Source organism: Panthera leo, chromosome B4 (genome assembly GCF_018350215.1).
Source record: "Panthera leo isolate Ple1 chromosome B4, P.leo_Ple1_pat1.1, whole genome shotgun sequence".
NCBI classification, from domain to species: domain Eukaryota; kingdom Metazoa; phylum Chordata; class Mammalia; order Carnivora; family Felidae; genus Panthera; species Panthera leo.
Window position 1 is genome coordinate 23,172,331 of NC_056685.1, and position 18,497 is coordinate 23,190,827.

The 18,497-nt window shown below is 36.5% G+C and overlaps 1 protein-coding gene across 1 annotated transcript in view; it reads left to right on the top strand.

Moving 5' to 3' along the window:
• The window catches only part of GPR158 (G protein-coupled receptor 158), a 425,457-nt gene that overhangs the window by 204,788 nt on the left and 202,172 nt on the right, over positions 1-18,497 (top strand). The window lies entirely within an intron of this gene.

Here is an 18,497-nt window from a genome sequence, read left to right on the forward strand (position 1 = left end):
GAGCCACTTTGACATTCTTCACATTTATCGTCCAGACATAACATATGATTCAACACCGAAGAATGAAGAGAATAGGTTTTAGCTTATGTTCGGTGAAGGTATTTTGTATCTGGTTTACCCACATTTGTTCTCAGCTCCCACTATGTGACTGAAATAAAACATCTAAATATTTTAGAACCAGAGAATGACTATGCTATTTGCTTACAACACCACCAGGAGAAACTAGTTAACCTTTAACAACTTATCTTTATTTAATTTGCACACTCCTACTTTCTTCCTTATTTTAAAAGCCAGTGTTTTTCACTGGACCTACTTTCTCTAAGAAAAGGCGGCTTCTCTGTGTAAATCAGACTCCTGTGTTGTACATACTGCAGCCACGGAAAAGACGCCACAGTTTTTAGAAAGATGATCTATATTTAGACCTTAGCTGTGATTCAGCTTTGACCTTAGCACATACTTAACGAGAGCTGACCTTCCTCAATGACAGAGCAGAAAGCTAGCTACACATGACAATTTGAAGTCAGTAAAGTGTTCCTGGACCAAAACTATCTTTCCTGATGGTCTTGTCAGGTTGCAGGAAAAACCACTATTATTTACTCCTTGTCCTAAAGAAAGAATACAACAGTCTGACCAGGAATGCAAGTTATAACTTATCAGGGTCATCAACTGAGGACTGCCAAACATTTTTTCTATTTTTTGTTATTATCAAAACATATACTATATATATCTGTGTTTTGCTATATTGCCTTTTCATCATAGCATCCAGGAAGTTCACATTGACAGTTGTTTTCAAATATTTTTAGGGAGCTACCCATGACTTAAGGAATGACTAGGTATAGCTCTGGAAGAACCAACGGTAAAGAAGGCATTGAAGACCCAAAAATGAGATAACATTTGTGAAACTGATAGCATAGTATATGGCATGTAGTAAGTGTTCATAGATATAGTTAAATAAGTGAATAATCACACATGCATGTGAACAAACAGCAGTGATAATCCTTAAACATCATTGATCACTAGCACTTTGTCACCTATTTTATCATACTACAATAACCAATTTTTTAAAACTAGAACTTTGGGAGAATGAATTCTACGTGGGCAGGAGGGCAGAAGTGTAACAACCAGTGACACACTGAGTAGGGCAGTAGGAAGAATACTTGGGGGCTAGAGGCAACAGGAGGAAATTTGTTGCCTGATCAGGAGAATGGGATTCAGAAAACACGATACCTCAAAGATAAAACTCACTTAATTTACAGTTGTAAATCTAAAAGTCAACATCTGAAATTCCCACATCTATTATTGTCTGGTTATCACATTTGGAGACAGGAGCTGAGATATAGTGCTGTTGTCTTATAGAAAATGTAGATGTGGGGGCGCCTGGGTGGCGCAGTCGGTTAAGCGTCCGACTTCAGCCAGGTCACGATCTCGCGTTCCGTGAGTTCGAGCCCCGCGTCGGGCTCTGGGCTGATGGCTCGGAGCCTGGAGCCTGTTTCCGATTCTGTGTCTCCCTCTCTCTCTGCCCCTCCCCCGTTCATGCTCTGTCTCTCTCTGTCCCAAAAATAAATAAAAAACGTTGAAAAAAAAATTAAAAAAAAAAAAAAAGAAAATGTAGATGTGACTTAAAAATCCTGTTAAAATATGAAGTGATTTAAAATATTTATTCAGAGTGAGACCCACAGTAAACAAAGGGCTTGTAAAGACCAACACGGATGTGTTTAAATGACATGATTTAAAATTGTGCTGACAGCCCAGAGACTGTGTTTCTGGATCTCTCTTGAAATTGGTGGTCACATGTGATCTAATAGGATCTGACATCTGGATAGTAACAGGATTTCAGAATAACCAAGTACTGATGTATAACTGTCTCTTCAAATCCAGGCTGTGCACTTCCAGGTTGATGTAAAAGGAGCTTATGACACGCTCATCGCTCTCAAATGCATCAGTCTTTGTATGAGTTCTGTCTCCAGTGAAACCTCTTTTCTCTTTTCTGTGGATACATTCCCAACCTTTCAGTTTTACTTCTCTTGTCTTTTAATTGACTGATTCAGTGTATGTACCTTTCCAGATGAATCCAACTTACCAATGACCCATACTTAAAGATCACAGTCCCTGATTTGGCAACTCTGGTGCTAATGATGGTGGGGGGAAAAAGACAAGAAAGTAGAGATTTTAAAAAGGTATTATCTTGGAGCAAAAGAGAAGCTCTTTGAAAGCAGGTAAGATACAGGAATGCTGAGCAAACTGTTAAGCAAGGCTCGCCTTTCTGGAATAAGTTTACCCCTCCTTTTTTCACGATCGGAGAGCTGGAGGTATTTGACTTTATGCAGACTAAGTCCTTTATCAATCTCTAATACCGATCCCAAATTTAGAACAGATGAAGAGAGCTTGAACATCATGTTCTCATTATCAGCATCATCACTTTTGCTATTGGTAGGACTTCAACCTTGTGGTCTGATTCACTTCTGGTGTGGTGTAAAATTAGTCCTGATCAGTTTTATTCCAATTGTAGTAGCGTGGTTACCCATCTACTTGCGCTTTTGTTTTTGCCTCATTCATTGGACTAATTTTCACTTGTTAAGTCTTCCTTCATCAATCCTATTCATAGTGAATGGAGTCCAGTCACTCAGTGTGTCTGGAAGTTAGGGTGGGTTGCCAGTGGAAGAATTCCCAATGCCGTTAATGTTCTTGGACTGTCGACTATTGCATTTAATCTGTTTTTCTTTGACTGTATTCGTTTCTACTGTTGGGACATGCTGCATACAGTCTTGGACGTCCCTGGTTGTTAAATTTCTACCAGAGCTGAATTTCTTTCATAGGTTAGCACAGTGATTAAGAGCATGGTCTTTGGAATAAGTCTAACTTGGGTTTGAATGCTGGTGCTGCTAATCACTTGCACTGTGCTATATTATTTAACTTCCCTAACCTTCATTTATATCCTGTGTAAAATTGGAATGACACCACATGCTTTATAAAATTGGTATAAGGATTCCAGAATAAACTTAAAGTTCGAATAATAGTAGTTGGCACATACTAAATGCTCAAAACTGTTATTTTTATGATTATTTTTTAGAAGATTTTGTCTATTCTGCTTTCGTCTTTCCTCAAGTATCTCTCCATTTCGATTCCTTTCATCTAGCATATGCTCCACTTCCCAGCAGAGGATCATATTTTCACGTCCCAGACCTTTTCAGTTCAGTTTGTCCTTAAAACGGACCCTGCTATCATCTATAATATTCAGTCATCCAAAAATCTTCCTTTTTCCTACTAGCTGAAAATTACTTCAATAGATTTAAAAAATATTTTTTTATTTATTTACATTATTTTACTTTATTGGACTGCTAATTTGAGATTCACTTTTGTAAACAATCGTCTTCCCCAAAATATTAAAAAAGGCCCTCTGGCAGGGAGATGTGACTATCAGTCACATATTAGCTCACTGTAATAGGCAGAATGATGTCCCTTCCCACCCTTCAAAGGTGTGTATGTTCCACTTTCACAATCTGTGAATATATCAACCTCACACGGCAAAAAGGGACCTTGCAGATGTCATTAAGTTACAGACCTTGAGATGAGAAGATTATCCTGGATTATCAGGATCATTCTAATCACGAGTCCCGAAAAGCAGAGAAGTTTGGTGGCTGTGGTAAGAGATAGAAGTGAGGACACAAGAGGGGTCAGAGAAATGCTACATTGCTGGCTTTGAAGATGGAGGAATGAACCCAGCCAAGGAATGTAGGTGACGTCAAGAAGCTGGAAAAGGCAAGAAAATGGAATCTTCTCTAGATTCTCTGAAAAAAAATATAGCCCTACTGATACCTTGATTTTAGCCAAGTGAGGCCCATGTCAGACTTCTGACCTTTAGAACTATAAGAATGAATATAACTATATTCTATTTCATTTAGGAAGCAATATACACTTGTATTGTTTTAAGACACTGGGTTTGTGGGAATTTCTTATAGCAGCAATATAAAACTAATATACTCAGCTTGCTTCCCACCCAACATTCATTCCACTGTTTACAGCAGCCCATAGTGCTTTCTCTAGAGGAATTGTTCACAATTCTAGATAATTGACTCAGAACAATGTATGAGTGGGCTTTTGAGTCAAACATATTTGGGTTTAAATCTTGTCTTGGAGACTTGGGCAAGTCTCTCCTAAATTCTGAAATTCTCTTTCCATATTCATAAAGCAGGAATAGTGGAATCTATTCTTTGCTAGTTTTGAGGAGTAAATGAGATAACATACCATGTCCCCCAAATGATAGTGATTATTTTAATGTGAATATGGGGAATTTAGTCCTTTTACTTATAGTATTTATATATTGGATGTTGTGGGGATTGAATGAATAAATTGTAGCCAAAAAATACATTGTTTTTAATAATTTTATAAGTCATATCAGAATCTTTCCAAGATCTAAAATGTAGGAGACAATAGAAAAAATGAATATATGCATCAGTAAGCACATAGAAATATAGGGAAACACTGGACCTCTGACTATATTCATAGTGAGGGAATATAAATTTTAAAATGCTTGCACTGGGCTTCAGGTCAAACTTATTTTTACAACTAGCCATTCATGATGTAAGTATATGATGGCATATTAGCTAATCCTGATTTTATGATATGCGAATATACACTCATGTCCTAACAGTAGAAACCTTTTTGTATAATAGTCTAGGTATAACCATATTCAGCCAACTCTTCTCTTCTTGTGGACATTATAGATCTTGAACCAAATATACACAGAAATCTACTGAATGTGTTGGAGTTACTCATGTACATGTACCTTTTTCCACTTGATTTTTGGATGTGATTTTAACACACTGAAAACTGAAGACAGATTACTTTATCATCCTACACCATGAAAAAACAAATAACAATATATCTCCCGATGGTTAGCTCATTGCTGCATTGTAACTCCAAACCTTGATTGATGAATATGTTCCCTCTAGTTCTAATGAAAAAGCAAATATGCGTATGGAAAGAAGGGAGATATTTACCCTAATGGTGATTTCAGATGAGTGTTATTTGTACCTACAGCTAGTGTTGAACTCTCATTGACTTGATTCTCTGTTACTTTCAGCTGAATTATGTTCCTTGTCTGTGATTCATCTTTTTCTCACATGCCTTACAATGGAAGGAGGAAGGGGTCATGACATATGGGCATCTGAGTTAGTCTTGCAAAGGTCCAGGCTGTATCTTCCTCTGCCATAACCAGTTCCTATCATGGAGGGTTACAGTACCTCCAATCTGAGTGATTGGTTTATTGACTGATTTATATGTCTGAAAAACCCGTCTGTCAAAAAATATTACTGAGCATTGACTCTGCATTGTTTTAAGCACTGGAGAATAAAAAGTGAGTATAAAAAGTGGGGTTTCTAAGATTACTGGACAGACTCACATCTTCTCAAAACATATTGCAATATCCACAAGCAACAAATGAAGAAAGTCTTGAGTAAAATACAGCCACTGTTCAATCAGTAAATCAGATCAAACGTAAGAACTTTATGATTTAACTGGCCTTAAAAGGTTGGCATGTTTTCTCTCCATACTCAAATATTCAAATGTTATCTTTTTGCTCTTCTGAAAACACAGCTTTATCCTGCTGGCACTTAAGACTCTTAACCAGCAAAACACTTAATACTGTAGTGATATTTCTATCTGATGCTTGTACTATAGAGACCTGAAATATATAACTTCTGTTTCAATCCATCCTACCCACTTCAACTCATTCCTTTTTTTTTTTTTTTTTACTTTTTAAAAAATGTTTATTCATTTTTGAGAAAGAGAGAGAAGGAGAAAGAGAGAGAGAAATAGAGAGCATGCATAGGGGAGGGGCAGAGAGAGAGGGAGACACAGAATCTGAAGCAGGCTCCACGCTATGAGCTGTCAGCACAGAGCCCAACATGGGGCTCGAACCCACGAGCTGTGAGATCATTACCTGAGCTGAAGTCGGATGCTAAACCAACTGAGCCACCCAAGTGCCCTACTCATGCCTTTCTAAATCAGAAACTCAATGCTTTTTTTCCCCATAAAACATAGGAAGAAAACTTTCTGTGGTACATTTTAACAATATGTATCACAAGTCACAAAAATGTGGATACATTTGATCTATAAATTTGATACTTCTATTCCAGGATACTTGTATTCCAAGAAAATTCCAAGAAAAATAGCAATCTAAGAGATTAAGAGAAATGTATGTTCTTTTTTAATCAAAAAAAGGAGGGGCAGAAGAAAAGTACCCCTTTAATTTGTGCATTAATTGAATCTTTAGAAAACCAAGCCAAAAAGCTGATTTTAAGAAATTTCTGAAAAGTTGTAGTGTTTCATCAGCAGTGACCATATTTACCACTTGAATTTTCACACTAGATGACAAAATTTCTCATTGTAAATAGAGTGTAATTTTTGTTTTGGTAGTAGGCATTCAAATAGAACTTTGCATATAGGTTTTCTAATGTTACCTACTGATGTCATTTGCAATTCTCTTGATAACATTACCGTGTTGAAGGAAAAAGTTTAAGTTATTAATGCTTAACATTATAAGGGCAACTTTTAATTAGTAAATAATGCAGTTTAATCTTTGCTGAACTTTTTTGTGGGAACAGGTATTGCTAGGAATGACAACACTATTAACTGAAATTCAGATTTAATAAAGTGATAGTATGTCTAAGAAAATTATTTAAAACTCTATCTCTACATTTTTTTTGTTATTTTGAATTACCTATATTTCTTCAGTAGAAGATTTTTCTAAATCTCCAAATAGAATGAAATATTTAGAAAAGCATTGTTAATAGTGTTAACTGTTCTACTATTAGAATATAAAAAAGCTGGGGCGCCTGGGTGGCTCAGTGGGTTAAATGTCTGACTTTGGCTGAGGTCATGATCTCACAGTTTGCTAGTTCCAGCCCTGCGTTGGGCTCTGTGCTGACAGCTCAGAGTCTGAAGCCTGCTTCACATTCTTTGTCTCCCTCTTTCTGTGTGTCTCCCCTGATCGCACTCTGTCTCCCTCTCTCTCAAACACAAATAAACATTAAAAAAAATTTAAGAAAGAATATCAAAAAGTAGTACAGAGTTTAAAAGAACCATAAAATGAAGTACTCACTAAGGAATCATCTCTACTTCCTAGTTTAATGATAGAGAGTAAAGTATTACATTTATTATTCAATGTAAAACAATGTGGCCAAGAGTAGCATACAGGCACATGCTTTAATATTTGTTACATGCATCTAGTATACATTATTTTTCATAGCTGCATGTTTGCTGTGTGATACAATCTTAAAATTTCACTGATTCATACTTTGTGAAACAAAAATGTTATGAAACATCAAAACTTGCAAACTGATCAGAAAAGTTTTTTGGGAGACTAGAAAAATTACTTCATTTTAATAACGTTCCGTATCAGAGACTAGAGACCTGGCACGTAAATGCATTGCCTTGCCCTAGATTTCATCCTGGTTGGATGGCAATAGCCACAAAAGACATAACTGTGAGAACTGACGGAATTTTAATATGGACTATTCATAAAAAATACTGTATCAATACTAAACTTCCCAACTTTTATAATTGGAATATGGTTTTGTATGAGAATTCTCTTTCCTTAGGATGTACAAACAGGAGTATTTATGGGTAAAGGGATGAAGTATCTCTAACTATCGAGTGGTTCAGAAAAAAATTGTACACGTATAAAATCTATAAACATCTATCCATCTGTCTAGAGAATATCAATGATTGGGTAAATGCTGTGGACTATAAATAGTGGATCTAAGTAAAGGATATATGGAATTTTTTAATTTGATAAATTAATGTATAATTTTCTTGAACATAATAGTTCCATAGAATTCCATTGAGTAAATGTACTATGGTTTACTTACCTGTTCTACAGTTTATATTTTTATGAATTTATATAAATATAAAACTATACTTACATAAAAATGCCCCAGGGTTTTGTGTTATTCTGATGCCAATGTAGTAAAATTAAAGTAAACAAAAAGGTTAACATACTCTTCACAAATTTCACAATTTATCTCAACGGGCTCATGTTCACAGGTGAATATTTGATCCCTCAGGTATCCTGTGGTGCTACTATAACCTTCTCCTGTCCTTTTTTATATTTTTGCTCAAGGCAGCATACTGATCATCCATATAATGAGCTGAAAAGCTGCTGTCTATTGCCAAAGCTAATAGCTCTTCATATTTGCCATTTGTCTTCAGGAAAGCATTTGTTTTATCTGAATGTTCCAAGTATTATCTGCATTTTTATGCTTTAGCAAAACAGATTGAGATTCTGTGCATAGAGGATGATTACATGTTGCTCAGAACTGAGATTCCCAAATCAAATTATTCTCCAAGATGATTTCTAAACACACTTTCTTATAGGTTCCAAAGACTTCTATTCCTAACATATATTTCTAATTTGTCTCCAGCATCTTGAAACATAACATTTTTAAATAAATTCTTAACCACTAAATGGTTTGGGAACCTGAAGAAGGTTTATTGGATTGTATATTTTCAACTATACATTTGTATTACAGATAAGGTCTTTTATTCTTTTGGAAGAGCACTTTCATCATTAGCAATCATTTGCTGAGTATCCAGTATGTATAAAATACTGTTTTCAGTGCTAAGTGCATAAAGAGGTGTCTAAATCATGGCCCTTATCCTCTGGGAACTTAAAATTTTAAGCCATTATAAATTAAGGTACCACTTAGTAGATTAACAAGAAGCCCATTATTGTTATTCAGTAATATTATGATTTCTACTAGCTTAATATATTCCCTTGTCCTGGACAGAGAACTTCAGCATAAATTGATAAAACGTTTTTGAAAACTAGAAGACTATTTAATTGTGCTTTGAGTCCTCCAGGAAATACTGAATGTAGAAAGTTTCATGCTCAATTTTAGCTTTTCTGTGCTTTAGAAATCAGGTCTCTGACTTGAAAAACTTGTGGTTTTTCTTCCTCTCTATTTTACAACTCTGTGTCCCTTACAGAACCTCATGATTTTTCATACTCAAATAAAGTCAAGGCAATTATTAAAGAGGAAGTTGCTCATGATAGCACTTTACTATTTGACATTTGTGGGTTGATCTTGTGATACTTTGGAACTTAAAAAATAAAATGTGATCATAATTTTTCTAACAAATTGCTTTTATCCACAAATATTGAAGCATTTGTCTAACCAACATAATGTAGTATTACTTTTATGAAGAAATACAGAATGGTATGGACTTATGTCACTTTCCAACCTATATCTAGCTGCTACTATTTCAATAGACATAATATCTGTTAACTGTTATTTCAGCCTTACCTGAGGAAGAGAATGCAGTGTATGAGCTTTTTCTGTTGTATGTCCCTCACTCATGATTGTATTCTATGGCCTAGTATTCTGGGTCTTTTGTAATATTGATCTAGGTTGGAAAATAAAGATATAAAACCATTGTCCTATTCTTAGAGAGCTCACAGTTTGTTTGGGTACAGCATATACACATGTGGAACTTTAGCCGTTAGCCAAGTAGAAGAACACAGGCAGATAAAGATAGTTACAAGGAGTTGGAGCATCAGCAAGAGAGGTGAGACAAACTGGATTAGGCATGAAAACTTTTCTGTGTTGGTATGGATCTTGATAGTCAGTTGGTGAAGAGAATAATGGAGGAAAGTAGACAGGTTTAAGTCCAGCTGTGGACAGCAGGAATGTGCTATTCAACAGGACAGTCTGAGATTATTGTGTTCCTGAATGCTACCTTGAGTTTTCTGTATCAATAGGTTGAATATAGACAAGGAACATAGTCTCCCCAGTAAATAAGAATTGGAGGACATTGCGATCACAATGCAGTAATAACAAAATATGCCAATGTAGAGGGGACCATAATTAGGAAATATAAAGAGTAACAAAGTTGGATTACTGAAAGAAATGTATCTTTTTTCTATCATAATGCAGAAATGGTATCTAAGTCTCATTTAGGAATAATATTTTCTGGTAAGAGAAAGAAGGAAGGCAGAGAGGCCAATTTTTTTAAATTATATAAATGTAATACAATAAATTTCAGAAATAATGTGCCCCTTTTTTTTAAAAGTTCTTATTTTAATTACAATTAGCTAAAATCCAGTATTACATTACTTTCAGGTGTATAATATAGTGATTCAGCACTTCCATACATCACCCAGTGTTCTTCATGACAAGTGCCCTCCTTAATCCCCATCACCTATTTAACCCATACCCCCATCCTCCTCCCCTCTGGTAACTATCAGTGTGTTCTCTATAATTAAGAGTCTGGGGGCCCCTGGGTGGCTCAGGTGGTTAAGCATCCGACTTTGGCACAGATCACGATCTTGTGGTTCTTTCGTGAGGTTGAGCCCCATATCAGCAGAGAGCCCCCTTTGGATCCTCTGTTTCTCTCTCCCTCTCTCCTACCGCACTCACATTCTCTCTTTCTCTCAAAAATAGATAAACATTTAAAAAAATTAAGTCTCTTTCTTGGCTTGTCTTTATGTCTCTCTGTTTTTCCCTTTGTTCATCTGTTTTGTTTCTATATTCCACATATGAGTGAAATCAGATGGCATTTGTCTTTCTCTGACTGACTTACTTCACTTAGCATTGTACTCTCTAATTCCATCCATTTCACTGCAAATGTTAAGATTTCTCATCTTTTGGAGGTGCCTGAGTGGCTCAGTCAGTTAAGTGTCTGACTTCGGCTCAGGTCATGATCTTGTGGTTCGTGAGTTTGAGCCCCACGTTGGGCTCTGTGCTGACAGCTCAGAACCTGGAGCCTGCTTTGGATTCTGTGTCTCCCTCTCTCTCTCTGCCCCTCCCCTGCTCATACTATGTCTTTCTGTCTCAAAAATGAATAAACTTAAAAAAATGTAAGATTTCACATCTTTTTTATGGCTGAATAATATTCTGTTGTACACACACACACACACACACACACACACACACACCATATCTTCCTTACCCATTTATCAACTCATGGACACTTGGGCTGCTTCCATAATTTGACTATTGTAAATAATGCTGATATAAAATTGGGGTGCATGTATTCCATTTGAGTTAGTGTTTTTTGTATCCTTTGGGTAAATACCCAGTACTGCAATTGCTGGATGGTAGGGTAGTTGTATTTTTAATTTCAGATTGTTTTCCAGAGTAGCTGCATCAGTTTGCATTCCTACCACATTCCTACCAACAGTGCGTGAGTGTTCCTTTTTCTTCACATCCTCAACAACACCTGTGTTTTTCTTGTGTGTGTGTTTTTGATGTTAGCCATTCTGACAGGTGGGAGTTGATATCTCATTGTAGTTTTGATTTGCTATTCAACATTAGTGATATTGAACATCTTTTCATGTGTCTGTTGGCTATCTATGTGTCTTCTTGGCGAAATGTCTGTTCATCTCATCTGCCCATTTTTAAATTGGATTATTTGTTTTTTTTGGGTTTTCAGTTTTATAAGTTCTTTATATAGTTTGGATACTAACACTTTATTGAATATGTCATTTGCAAATATCTTCTCCCATTCCATAGGTTGCCTTTTAGTTTTGTTTGTTGATTCCTTCACTGTGCTTTTTTGCTTTTGTTTCCCTTGCCTCAGGAGACATACCTAGAAAGAAGTTGCTACTGCCAATGTCAAAAAGATTATTTTTTTTAAATATGAAATTTATTGTCAAATTGATTTCCATACAACACCCAGTGCTCATCCCAACAGCTGCCCTCCTCAATGCCCATCACCCACTTTCCCCTCCCTCCCACCCCCCATCAACCCTCAGTTTATTCTCAGTTTTTAAGTCTTTCATGGTTTGCCTCCTTCCCTCTCTGTAATTTTTCCCCCTTCCCCTCCCCCATGGTCTTCTGTTAAGTTTCTCAGGATCCACATAAGAGTGAAAACATATGGTACCTGTCTTTCTCTGTATGACTTATTTCACTTAGTATAACACTCTCCAGTTCCATCCATATTGCTACAAAAGGCCATATTTCTTTCTTTCTCATTGCTAAGTCATATTCCATTGTATATATAAACCACAACTTCTTTATCTGTTCATCAGTTGATGGACATTTAGGCTCTTTCTATAATTTGGCTGTTGTTGAAAGTGCTGCTATAAACATCGGGGTACAAATGCCCCTATGCATCAGCACTCCTGTATCCCTTGGGTAAATCCCTAGCAGTGCTATTTCTCAGTCATAAGGTAGATCTATTTTTAATTTTTTGATGAATCTCCACACTGTTTTCCAGAGCAGCTGCACCAGTTTGCATTCCCACCAACAGTGCAAGAGGGTTCCCGTTTCTCCATAACCTCTCCAGCATCTATAGTCTCCTGATTTGTTCATTTTAGCCTCAAAAAGATTATTGCCTGTGTTCTCTTCTAGGAGTTTTATGGCTTTCTGTCTCACATTTAGGTCTTTAATCCATATTGAACTTATTTTTGTGAATTGTGTAAGACAGTGGTCCTGTTTTTTTTTTTTCTTCTGCGTGTTGCTGTTCAGTTTTCCCAACACTATTTCTTGAAGAGGCTGTCTTTTTTTCCATTCCATTCTTTCCTGCTTTGTAGAAGATTGGCCATTTAGTTGAGGATTTATTTATGGGTTTTTTATTCTGTTTAATCTATGTCTTTTTTTGTGCCAATACCATACAATTTTGATTACTACAGCTTTGTAATATAACTTGAAGTTTAGAATTGTGATGCCTCCAGTTCGGTTTTCTTTTTCAAGATTACTATGGCTATTCATGGTCTTTTGTGATCCTACACAAATTTTAGGATTATTTGTTTTAGCTCTGCGAGAAATGCTATTGGTATTTTGATAGAGATTACATTAAATATATAGATTGTTTTAGGTAGCATGGACATTTTAACAATATTTGTTCTTCCAATCCATGAGCATGAAATGTTTTTCATTTCTTTGTGTCATTTTCAGTTTCTTTCATCAGTGTTTTATAGTTTTCAGAGCACAAGTCTTTCAACTCTTTGGTTAGGTTTATTCCTAGGTATCTTAATATTTTTGGTGCAGTTGTAATGGGATTGTTTTCTTATTTTCTTTCTGCTGCTTCATTATTGGTGTATAGGAATGCAACAGATTTCTGTACATTGATTCTGTATACTGTGACTTTACTGAATTTGCTCATCAGTTCTAGCAGTTTTTCGGTGGAGTCTTTCGGGTTTTCTGTATAGAGTGTCAAGTCATCTGCAAATGAAAGTTTTACTTCTTCCTTGCTGATTTGGATGCTTTTATTTCTTTTTGTTGTCTTATTGCAGTGGCTAGAACTTCTAGTACTACGTTGAATAAAAATGGTGAGAATAGACATACTTTTCTTGTTCCTGACCTTACAGGAAAAACTCTCAGTTGTTCTGTATTAAGGATGGTGTTAGCTGTGGGATTTTCATGTTTGGCCTTTATTATATTTAGGTATGTTTCTTCTGGACCTACTTTGTTGAGGGTTTTTATCATGAATGGATGTTGTACTTTGTCAAATTCTTTTTCTGCATCTATTGAAATGATCATATGGTTCTTATCCTTGTTCTTATTGATGTGATATTTCACACTGATTGACTTGTGAATATTGACCCACCCTTGCAACCCAGGAATAAATCCCACTTGATCATGGTGAATTATTTTTTTAATGTATTGTTGAATTAGGTTTGCTAATATTTTATTGATGATTTTTTCATCTTTGCTCATCAGGAATATCGGTCTGTAGTTCTCTTCCTTAATGGTGTCTTTATCTAGTTTCCATATCAGGATAACATTGGCCTCATAGATTGAATTTGGAAGTTTTCCTTCCTGTTATATTTTTTGGAATAGTTTGAGAAGATTAGGTATTAACTCTTCTTTAAATGTTTGGTTGAATTTGTCTGTAAAGCTGTGTGGTCCTGGACTTTTGTTTGTTTGGAGTTTTTTGATTATTGATTCAATTTCTTTCTGGTTATCGGTCTGTTCAAATCTCTATTTTTTCCTGTCTCTAGCTTCATAGTTTTTGTGTTTCTAGGAATTTATCCATTTCTTCTAGGTTGTCCAATTTGTTGGCATATAGTTTTTCATAATATTCTCTCATAATTGTTTAAATTTCTGTTGTATTGGTTATCTCTTCTCTCTCATTTGTGATTTTATTTGAGTCTTTTCTCTTTTTTCCTTGATAAGTCTAGCTAAAGGTTTATCAATTTAATTGATCTTTTCAAAGAACCAACTCCTGGTTTCATTGAGCAGTTTTATTATTTTTTAGTTTCTATATCATTTATTTCTGCTCTGATCTGTTTTATTTCCTTCTTGCTGCTGATTTTAGGTTTTGTTTGTTATTCTTTTTTATAGCTGTATTAAGGGTGAGGTTAGTGTGCTTTATTTGAGATTTTTCTTGCTTCTTGGGGTAGGCCTGTATTCCTATAACTTTCCCTCATAGAACTGCTTTTGCTGCATCCCAGAGGTTTTGGACCACTGTGTTTTCATTTCCATTTTTTTTCCATGTACTTTTTAATTTCTTCTTTTATTTCCTTGTTGATCCGTTAATTGTTTAGTAGCACGTAATTAATGTCAGTGTTTGTGATCTTTTCTGGATAATTTCTTGTGGTTGACTTCTAGTTTCATAGCATGTGGTCAGAAAAAGTGCATGGTATGACTTCAATCTTCTTGAATTTGAGGCTTGTTTTGTGGGTTAATATGTGATCTATTCCAGAGAAAGTTCCATCTGCATTTGAAAAGAATGTGTGTCATTCAAAGCCATTGTTTCCTTGTTGATTTTCTGTTTAGATGATCTATCTATTGTTGTAAATGGGGTGTTAAAGTCCCCTACTATGATTGTAATATTATCGATTAGTTCCTTTGTGTTTGTTATTAAGAGTTTTATGTATTTGGGCTGCTCCTATGTTGGGTGCATAAATTTACAGTTATCCTATCTTCTTGTTGGATTGTCCCCTTTATTATTATATAGTGTCTTCCTTTGTCTCTTGTTACAGTCTTTGTTTTAAAGTCTATTTTGTCCAATATAAATATTGCTACTCCAACTTTCTTTTGACATCCATTTACATAATAGATGTTTCTCCATCCCCCGACTTTCAATCTGTAGGTGCCTTTATGTCTAGAATGAGTCTTTATATGCAGACTATATATCGTTTTTTGTTTTTGTTTTTGTTTTTTTGTTTGTTTGTTTGTTTGTTTGTTTTTACCCATTCTGTCACCCTCTGTCTCTGTCACTCTCTGTCTCTTGATTGGAGCATTTAGTCCATTTACATTCAAAATCATTGTTGGTTGATATGCATTTATTGCCATCTTATTGCTTATTTTGTTGTTTTTGTGTCAAGATTTTCTCTGATCCTTTCTTGTCTTTCTCTGTTTCATGGTTTGCTGATTTTCATTAGTGATGTATTTGGATTTCTTTTTCTTTATTCTTTACGTATTTAAAATTTTTTTTTCAACGTTTTTTTATTTATTTTTGGGACAGAGAGAGACAGAGCATGAACGGGGGAGGGGCAGAGAGAGAGGGAGACACAGAATCCGAAGCAGGCTCCAGGCTCCAAGCCATCAGCCCAGAGCCTGACGCGGGGCTCGAACTCACAGACCGCGAGATCGTGACCTGGCTGAAGTCGGACGCTTAACCGACTGCGCCACCCAGGCGCCCCTCTTTACGTATTTATTAGTGGATTCTGATATATGGTTACCATTTGGTTTGCATATCACCTCTTCTGCACATAGCAGTCTATGTTAAGTTGATGGTCATTTAAGTTTGAACCCATTCTTTTTTCCTTTCTTCCTTACATTTTAGGTATGTGTTATTATATTTTATAGCCCCCTTTTAATAAGTACTTTGACAGTTTTTTGTACTGCTTTTGTGTTTCCTACCTTCATACTGTCACTTTTGTCTTTCCTTTCCACTCAAAGAGTCCCCTTTAATATTTTTTGCAGGATTGGTTTACTGGTCATGAACTCCTTGAGGTTTTGTTTGTCTGGGAAATTCTATCTCTCCTTCTATTCTGAATAATAGCCTTGCTGGATGGAGTATTCTTGGCTACAGATTTTTCCCATTTAGCACTTTGAATTCATCATGTCACTGCTTTCTGGTTTATAAACTTTCTGTTGAAAAACTACTAGCCTAATGGGTTTTATCTTATAAGTTGCTACTTCTTTTGTTTTGATGCTTTAAAATTTATTTATTTATTATTATATTATGCAAATTTAATTACAATATGTCTTGGTGTGGGTCTGCTTTTTTTTTTTTTTTTTTTTTTTTTTTGTGTGTGTGTGTGTGATAGGAGTTCTCTGTTCCTCCTGGATCTGGATGTTTGTTTCCTTTCCCAGATTAAGGAAGTTTTCAGGTATTATTTCTTCAAATAAATTTTATGCCTTTTCTCTTTTTATTCTGGGACTCCTACAATATAAACGTTATTACATTTCATGGACTCTCTGAGTTCCTTAAGTATAGTCTCATTTTGCACAATTCTTTTGTCTCTATTTTGTTCAGCTTGAGTACTTTCCATCACTCTGTCTTCTAGGTCACTAATTCATTACCAAGCTTTTTCCACTGTGATGTTAATTCTATCAAGTGTGTTTTTCATTTCATTTATTGAGTCCTTTCTCTCTGCTATGTTATTCCTTATCTCTGTGTTAAGGGTCTCACTCATGCCTTCCACTCTTTTCCAGTGAGTATCCTTATGATCATTGCTTTAAATTCTCTATGATATATCTGTTTCACTTAGATCTCTGGCCATGGCCTTGTCCTCTTCTTTCACTGGGGATAAATTTTTCTGTCTTGTCACTTGTCTGCCTCTCTGTGTCCATATCTGTGTGTTAATAAGGTCAACTATGTCTTCTGCTCTTGAAAGGAGTAAATTTTTGAAAAAGAGGTCCTGAAGTGCCTTGAAGTACAGTGTCCCTTGTTCACCAGTACCTGAAACTTCAGGAGAGTATCCAATGTATATTGCTTATGCCCTGCTGTTGTCTCAGAGTCACTTTTCCTTTCAGTGCAGTCATCTTCACTGACTATCTGCCTGTCATGGGTTTACTCTTTGTGGTATTAGTGGGACCCAGGCAGGCCAGCTCTGAGGAGGTGTGCCTGCCAGGAAACTTGGAAGTGTGACAGGGTGTTAGCAAAACTTGCACTGGGCCACTAGTCCAATGTCAGATCTCCTAAAATGATGCACCAGCTGGTAGCTGGGGGCCAGGGTGGCTGGGGGTGTGGCACAGTGGCTAGGCTTGGAATGCTGTGGCAATTCTGTACCCAGTAGCTGGATGGGGCCCATATGCTAACAAAATTTGCCCTGAGCCCAGGGCTAAGGCTAGCAGGCTTGCAGCATAGGAGTCCTCAGGAGAACTTGTGAGTGTGGTACACTGCTAGCGGGTTAGATAGCAAGTATCTGCAGAGTTCTGCCTCCTGCAGGTGGCTCTGTGCTGGGGAGCAGGGAAGGAAAATGGCACCTACCAGCTCTATCACTTTTTTGGAGAAGTCTCCCAACATGCTTTGAAATGTTGAGGATGAACAGATCTGCTCCCCTTCTCCCACCCCCACCACCCCACCCCTGCCTTGTATAAACTTGTGGGTGTGTGGCACAGCCCAACTCTCAGCTTTTGATGGTTGCCTCTCAGCTCAGGCTGCTTTCTTTTTAAGGACAGAGACCACCTACGACTCACCCTCCTGGCTGGCCCGCTGCTGAGTCCACTGACTTTTAAAGCTCTAGAATCCAATCCCCCTCCCTGGTCTTACAAACTCCCACAGTTCAGCCTCTCTGGTTTTCAAAACCAATCATTATGGGGATTAGTCTTCCCCGTGCGAGCTGCTTGGTTCTAGGACCCATTTCTCTGCACTGGTCCTTCATCACAGCTCCTTTCCTCCTGTAGGCAACCTCCCTCCACCTTTCTGACCTTCTTATCCTTTCAGATGCATCTTCTCTATATTTAGTTGTGGAGTTTGTACCACCAGTCTTCAGATCACTCTCCAGTTTATTGACTTGGATGTGGATGATATCTACTCCCCCATATGGGATGAGGAGAGGTCAGGGTCCTCCTACTCTGCCATCGTCCCAAGCTCTGACAACAAATGTACCACATTATTAATTGCAAAAGAGAATTTGTTCTTTTTCCATTTTTAAAAAAATCCTTGGATATGTCTTACAGAGAGGAAACAAATAACTGATCTTAAACCCAAACGTTTAGAATGTTACAGAGTGTCTTATGTGAGCCTGTGACAGTACTCTACAAATCTGAGTTGTTGAATTCGGCAAAATCTGAAACGAGAAACTGTTTTGTTATTTTTTTTGCTAATGTGAAAGTAAGGTTGTTCCTCTGATCGTGATTTAAGCTTATTGGGCCTCCAGGTCTTAAAAATCCGCTTTGGGTAGTTTGATCAATCCATTTTATTAGGGCATCTCACCATATTGCAATTCAGTTAAAATCTACATAACAAAGAGTGAACTGGAGAGGGTTCTACTCTTTAAATAAAATAGTTTTAATTGGGAGTAATTAATTGTATTCTGTACAATCTTCAACAAATTGATAGAGACATAGTATTATAAAGAAAAGAAAAGGACCACA